The 7984-nt window shown below is 37.2% G+C and overlaps 1 non-coding gene across 1 annotated transcript; it reads right to left on the bottom strand.

Annotated features, from left to right (window-relative positions):
- Positions 1–7242: 7242 nt before the first annotated feature.
- LOC112746462 (small nucleolar RNA R71) lies at positions 7243–7350 on the bottom strand. The gene has a single exon (XR_003174345.1). It is a non-coding gene; the product is annotated as a small nucleolar RNA R71 (small nucleolar RNA).
- Positions 7351–7984: the final 634 nt, after the last annotated feature.

The following is a 7984-nucleotide window of genomic DNA, read 5'->3' as shown; positions in this document are numbered from 1 at the left end:
TGCTGATGGCTCCATTAAATACCCATCAGGCGTGATTGAAGACATGATTGTCAGGGTTGGGCCATTCGCCTTTCCCACTGACTTTGTGGTGCTGGAAATGGAGGAGCACAAGAGTGCTACTCTCATTTTAGGAAGACCTTTCCTAGCAACTGGACGAACTCTCATTGATGTCCCAAAGGGGGAAGTAACCCTGAGAGTCAATGAGGATGAGTTTAAGTTAAATGCTGTCAAAGCCATGTAGCATCCAACCACACCAAAAGACTGCATGAAAGTTGATCTTATTAACTCTTTAGTAGAGGAGATCAACATGGCTGAGAGTCTCGAATCAGAGCTGGAAGACATCTTTAAAGATGTTCAGCCTGATCTGGAGGATTCAGAGGAATTAAAAGAGCCTCTGAAACTTCCTCAGGAAGAGGAAAAACCTCCTAAATCCGAGCTCAAACCATTACCACCATCCCTGAAATATGCATTTCTGGGAGAAGGTGACACTTTTCTGGTAATTATAAGCTCTGCTTTAAATCCCCTGGAAGAAGAAGCACTACTTCAAGTGCTAACGACACACAAGACAGCTCTTGGGTGGTCCATAAGTGATCTTAAGGGCATCAGCCCAGCAAGATGCATGCACAAGATCCTATTGGAGGACGATACTAAGCCAGTGGTTCAACAACAGAGGCGGCTAAATCCAGCCATGAAGGAAGTGGTGCAGAAAGAGGTCACCAAGTTACTAGAGGCTGGGATTATTTATCCTATTTCTGATAGCCCCTGGGTGAGCCCTATCCAAGTTGTCCCCAAAAAGGGAGGCATGACAGTGGTTCATAATGAAAAAAATGAACTGGTTCTTACAAGAACAGTTACAGGGTGGCGCATTGATGCCAAGGCATCTTAGGCTAGTTTCACTAGCATTTTTCTGTTATTTTTAGTTGTTTTATGCATTTTCTTGAGCCTTAAGTAATCATTTGGGCCAAATAGTCATGCTTGTCTTAAATCATTCAAACATGAAGATTTTTATGCAAATTCCATGAGTTTTTAGTTATATTCCTTGAATGCTATGAATGGAAGAATTCTCATGAATTTTAGCAAGACTTTGATGCAACTGTTTGGATGATTTCAGGGAAGAAGAGGCTAGGCAAGGAAGCAACAAAATCAATAAAGGAAGCTTGAATATCACATGTGGAGTTTAAGTTCCAGTTTAAGCCTAAACTGGAGCTTAAACGCCAAAAATCATGAAGGATAAGAAATGCTGGAAATGAAGTTTAACCTCCAGTTTGACCTCAAACTGGAGGTTAAACGCCAGAATGGAAGGTCTCACCAAAGAAGCATTTCCACGTTTAACCTCCAGTTTGACCTCAAACTGGAGGTTAAACGCCAGAATGATAATGCCACTCAGGAAGGAGTTCCACGTTTAACCTCCAGTTTGACCTCAAACTGGAGGTTAAACGTGTTCGACACCTCCAGGGCTACCATTCTAAGCTTCCACGTTTAACCTCCAGTTTGACCTCAAACTGGAGGTTAAACGTGTTCGACCTCCAGGGCTACCTTTTCCATTTCCACGTTTAAGCTTCAGTTTAACCTTAAACTGAAGCTTAAACGTGTTATATGGAACAGCTTGACCATGCTTTCTTCAAACATAAATAACTTGAGCTACAAAACTCCAAATGAGGTGATTCAAAATGCATTGGAAAGAAGACATCTAGAGCTTTCCAAGCATATATGGCATGCATGGTGGATACTAAAAATTGAGGGAGAAAACAGCCCCGTAATGTGCATAGAAGAGCATAGTACCAACATGCAATCAGGCCAGCTGACCTCTTCACCTTCCATGGAGTATAACTCGAGTTGTAGAGATCCAATTGAGGTGCTTCCAGTTGCGTTAGAAAGCTGACATCCATAGCTTTCCAACGAGGTATAATAGTCTATATTTGGCATCAAATTGGCAAGGTTGACAAGAGAACAAAGTGACGACTCAAGAAAGGGGGTGCAACATTTGAGTGTAGTTTAATGGATCATTATCCTTTTTGGATCAATTATGTCACTCAGCCCTTCAAGCAAGCAAGGCCCATCAACAACACCAAATCAAGGCCACAAGAATCATCTAGAATAGTTTATTTTCATTTGATTGTAATTTGCTTTGAATTTCATTTTCATTTTGTAATTTAGGGAGCCTATTTAAAGGCCTTAGTTTCTGCATTTGAGAAGGGGGGGATTGAAGGGGAATCCAGCCCCTGAGAGGGGACTTTTACTTTCACTTTTAGCTAGTTTTCCTTTTCTTTGTAATTGAATTCAGAGCTATGATTCACTAAACCCCCTTTCATTGGGTTAGGGAGCTCTATTGTAATTCAATGAATCAATAATAGTTTATCTTCTTCTTCAATCTTTTCTCTTGAATTTTGTTAGAAAGCTTCTCGATCTAATTCCATTGAGTAGTTGTCTTGGGAAAGAAACTACTCATATTTGGAATCCTTCGGAGCCTTGGGAAAGGAATGGAGGATTCATGCTAGAGAAGCTTTCTCACAGTGGATTGGATTGGGGTTTGGATGGATATTGTGACATGTAATCCTACCAAATTGTGGTTCATGAAATTGTGTGGTATAATCAGTGATCAAGCATCATCTCTTCTTATGAACATTTAAACCAAGGGATTGGGAATTTGTTTGTTTTTAGAGAGCATTGGTGAGCCAAGGAATTGGGATCCAATCATATAAGATTGCCAAGCAAAATTCAATGAACGCATTGGTTGAGGAAGAGATAAACATGTTTTGATTCGGAGATCTCAATATCTCCTATAACCCAATGAATTCCCCAAATTCTGATTTCCACTTTTTCTTTACATCCTGCAATTAAATTCATGCAATCACCCCCATCCCCTTTAATTTCAGCAATTTAGTTTCTGCTCTTTAATTCATGCAATTTAAGATTCAGCCATTTTAATTTCTTGTCATTTACTTTTCCCGCCAATTTTACATTCCGCAATACTCATCTCAACCTTGATTCCGCTCAACTAGAACACACTTCTAATCCGAATTGCTCATTCAACCAATCCTTGTGGGATTCGACCTCACTCTATTGTGAGTTTTTACTTGACGATAACCGGTGCACTTGCCGGAAGGAATTTTGCCGATCGTGCAATTTCCTAAATCGTAGCATAACTAGATTATGTGCATCACGCATGTGTATTGCCTATAGAAGGCTCAATACAGCAAACTAGAAAGGATCATTTTCCTTTACCATTGATGAGCGGATAATTTATACGCTTTTTGGCATTATTTTTAGTATGTTTTTAGTAGAATCTAGTTACTTTTAGGGATGTTTTCATTAGTTTTTATGTTAAATTCACATTTCTGGACTTTACTATGAGTTTGTGTGTTTTTCTGTGATTTCAGGTATTTTTTGGCTGAAATTGAGGGACTTGAGCAAAAATCAGATTCAGAGGTAGAAGAAGGACTACTGATGCTATTGGATTCTGACCTCCCTTCACTCAAAGTGGATTTTCTGGGGCTACAGAACTCAAAATCGCGTGCTTCCAATTGCGTTGGAAAGTAGACATCCAGGGCTTTCCAGCAATATATAATAGTCCATACTTTGGCCGTGTTTAGATGACGCAAAAGGGCGTTGAACGCCAGTTCTATGCTGCAATCTGGAGTTAAACGCCAGAAACACGTCACAAGCCAGAGTTGAACGCCAGAAATACGTTACAAACTGGCGTTCAACTCCATGAATGACCTCTCCACGTGTAAACTTCAAGCTCAGCCCAAGCACACACCAAGTGGGCCCCAGAAGTGGATTTATGCATCAATTATTTACTTTTGTAAACCCTAGTAACTAGTTTAGTATATATAGGACTTTTTACTATTGTATTTGACATCCTGGATTGTATTTTTGATCCTGTGATCACGTTTGGGGGCTGGCCATTCGGCCATGCCTGAACCTTCATCACTTATGTATTTTCAACGGTAGAGTTTCCGCACTTCATAGATTAAGGTGTGGAGCTCTGCTGTTCCTCATGAATTAATACAAAGTACTACTTTCTATTCAATTCAACTTATTCCGCTTCTAAGATATTCATTCGCACTTCAACCTGAATGTGATGAACGTGACAATCATCATCATTCCCTACGAACGCGTGCCTGACAACCACTTTCATTCTACCTTAGATTGAATGAACATCTCTTGGATTCCTTAATCAGAATCTTCGTGGTATAAGTTAGAACCCATGGATGGCCATTCCTGAGATTCGGAAAGTCTAAACCTTGTCTGTGGTATTCTGAGTAGGATCTGAGAAGGGATGGCTGTGACGAACTTCAAACTCGCGAGTGCTGGGCGTAGTGACAGACGCAAAAGGAGGGTGAATCCTATTCTAGTATGATCGAGAACCTCAGATGATTAGCCGTGCCGTGACAGAGCATTTGGACCTTTTTCACAAGAGGATGGGATGTAGCCATTGACAACGGTGATGCCCTTACAGAAAGCTTACCATGGAAAGGAGTAAGATTGGATGAAGACAGTAGGAAAGCAGAGGTTCAGAGGGACGAAAGCATCTCTATACGCTTATCTAAAATTCTCACCAATAAATTACATAAGTATTTCTATCTTTATTTTCTGTTTATTTATTTATTATTATTCGAAAATACTATAACCATTTGATATCCGCCTGACTGAGATTTACAAGGTGACCATAGCTTGCTTCAAGCCGACAATCTCTGTGGGATCGACCCTTACTCACGTAAGGTTTTATTACTTGGACGACCCAGTGCACTTGTTGGTTAGTTATGCGAAGTTGTGAAGTTATGTTTGGACCATGGTTCTGTGCATCCGTTTTTGGTGCCATTGCCAGGGAAAGAACGAACAAATAATTTTACAACCTAATCTGAGTAACAATTTCGCATACCACGTTTTTGGCGCCGTTGCCGGGGATTGTTTGAGTTTGGACAACTGACGGTTCATCGTGTTGCTCAAATTGGGTAATTTTCTTTTTGTTTTATTTTCAAAAATTTTTTCAAAAAAATTCTTTCAAAAATTTCTCATCTGTTTTCGAAAATTATTCTAAAATTTTTTAAGAATGAATTCTAGTGTTTCATGAAGCATGTTGAAGCCTGACTAGCTGTAAAGCCATGTCTAAATTCATTTGGACTAGGGCTTCCAACCCAACATTATCAAGAGCAAGCTAGTTGTTGCTAATCCACCTGCTGCTGTTCCTGATCCACCTGATTTACATGCTAAAGCTTGACTGGCTATCAAGCCATGTCTAACCCTCAGATTGGAGCTTTAGACTAAGAGTGCAAGATTCCTGGAATTCATATTAAAAAATTTTGGAATCCTTATTTTTCTTTTTCACAAATAATTTTCAAAAAAAAAAATACAAAAAAAAACTATAAAATCATAAAAATCAAAAATATTTTGTGTTGCTTGTTTGAGTCTTGAGTCAATTTTTAAGTTTGGTGTCAAATTGCATTTTTTCTAAAATTTTTATGCATTTTTTTGAAAATTCATGCATTCATAGTGTTCTTCATGATCTTCAAGTTGTTCTTGGCCAGTCTTCTTGTTTGATCTTGATGTTTTCTTGTTTTGTGTCTTTTCTTATTTTTCATGTGCATTTTTGCATTCATAGTGTCTGAACATGAAAGATTTCTAAGTTTGGTGTCTTGCATGTTTTCTTTGCATAAAAAATTTTTCAAAAATATGTTCTTGATGTTCATCATGATCTTCAAAGTGTTCTTGGTGTTCATCTTGACATTCATAGCATTCTTGCATGCATTCATTATTTTGATCCAAAATTTTCATGCATTTCATCATTTTCATGTTTTTCTCTCTTATCATTAAAAATTCAAAAATAAAAAAAATATCTTTCCCTTTTTCTCTCATAAATTTCAAAAATTTGGATTGACTTTTTCAAAAATTTTTAAAATCTAGTTGTTTTTATGAGTCAAATCAAATTTTCAATTTAAAAATCTTATCTTTTCAAAATCTTTTTCAAAAAATCATATCTTTTTCATTTTTCTTAATTTTATCTCATAATTTTCAAAAATATCATCAACAATTAATGTTTTGATTCAAAAATTTCAAGTTTGTTACTTGCTTGTTAAGAAAGATTCAAACTTTAAGTTATAGAATCATATCTTGTGATTTCTTGTGAGTCAAGTCATTAATTTTGATTTTAAAATTCAAATCTTTTTCAAAACTAATTTCAATCATAATCATATCTTTTTAAAACATATCTTTTTCAAAAATTTGATTTTAAAATATCTTTTCTAACTTCCTATCTTCTTATCTTTTCAAAATTTATTTTCAAATTTGTTTCAACTGACTAACTAACTTTTTATTTGTTTCTTATCTTTTTCAAAACTACCTAACTAACTCTCTCTCTCTGATTTTCGAAAAATCTCTTCCCTCTTTTTCAAAAATTCTTTTTAATTAATTAATTGTTTAATTTTTAATTTTAATTTGATTTCATTCCTAATTTTCGAAAATCACTAACCCTTTTTCAAAAATTATTTTCGAAAACTTCCCCCTCTCATCTTCTTCTATTTATTTATTTATTTACTAACATCTCTTCTTCACTCACCAAAAATCCGAACCCCCTCTCTCTCTCTGAGTTCAGATTTTCTCTTCTTCTTTTCTTCTACTCTTCTTTTCTTCCACTCACCTAAGGGAACCTCTATACCTGGGCAAAAAGGATCCCTATTATTATTTTTCTGTTCCCTCCTTTTTCATATGAGCAGGAGCAAGGACAAGAACATTCTTGTTGAAGCAGATCCAGAACCTGAAAGGACTCTGAAGAGGAAACTAAGAGAAGCTAAATTACAACAATCCAGCAAGCACCTTTCAGAAATTTTCGAACAGGAAGAGGAGATGGCAGCTGAAAATAATAATAATGCAAGGAGGATGCTTGGTGACTTTACTGCACCTAATTCCAATTTACATGGAAGAAGCATCTCCATCCCTACCATTGGAGCAAACAATTTTGAGCTTAAACCTCAATTAGTTTCTCTGATGCAACAAAACTGCAAGTTTCATGGACTTCTATCTGAAGATCCTTTTCAGTTCTTAACTGAATTCTTGCAGATATGTGATACTGTTAAGACTAATGGAGTAGATCTTGAAGTCTACAGGCTCATGCTTTTTCCTTTTGCTGTGAGAGACAGAGCTAGAATATGGTTGGACTCTCAACCTAAGGATAGCCTGAACTCTTGGGATAAGCTGGTCAAGACTTTCTTAGCCAAGTTCTTTCCTCCTCAAAAGCTGAGTAAGCTTAGAGTGGATGTTCAAACCTTTAGATAGAAAGAAGGTGAATCCCTCTATGAAGCTTGGGAGAGATACAAGGAACTGACCAAAAAGTGTCCTTCTAACATGCTTTCAGAATGGACCATCCTGGATATATTCTATGATGGTCTGTCTGAATTAGCTAAGATGTCATTGGATACTTCTACAGGTGGATCCATTCACCTAAAGAAAACGCCTGCAGAAGCTCAAGAACTCAATGACATGGTTGCTAATAACCAGTTCATGTACACTTCTGAGAGGAATCATGTGAGTAATGGGACGCCTCAGAAGAAGGGAGTTCTTGAAATTGATACTCTGAATGCTATATTGGCTCAGAATAAAATATTGACTCAGCAAGTCAATATGATTTCTCAGAGTCTGAATGGAATGCAAGCTGCATCCAACAGTACTCAAGAGGCATCTTCTGAAGAAGAAGCTTATGATCCTGAGAACCCTGCAATATCAGAGGTAAATTATATGGGTGAATCTTATGGAAACACCTATAACCCCTCATGGAGAAATCACCCAAATTTCTCATGGAAGGATCAACAAAAGCCTCAACAAATCTTTAATAATGGTGGAAGAAACAGGTTTAACAATAGTAAACCTTTTCCATCATCCACTCAGCAACAGACAGAGAACTCTGAACAAAATACCTCTAATTTAGCAAACTTAGTCTCTAATCTGTCCAAGGCCACTGTAAGTTTCATGAATGAAACAAGGTCCT

This window comes from Arachis hypogaea, chromosome 14 (genome assembly GCF_003086295.3).
Source record: "Arachis hypogaea cultivar Tifrunner chromosome 14, arahy.Tifrunner.gnm2.J5K5, whole genome shotgun sequence".
NCBI lineage: Eukaryota > Viridiplantae > Streptophyta > Magnoliopsida > Fabales > Fabaceae > Arachis > Arachis hypogaea.
Note: the sequence above shows the minus strand (reverse complement) of the source record. Positions and strands in the feature narration are given on the sequence as shown.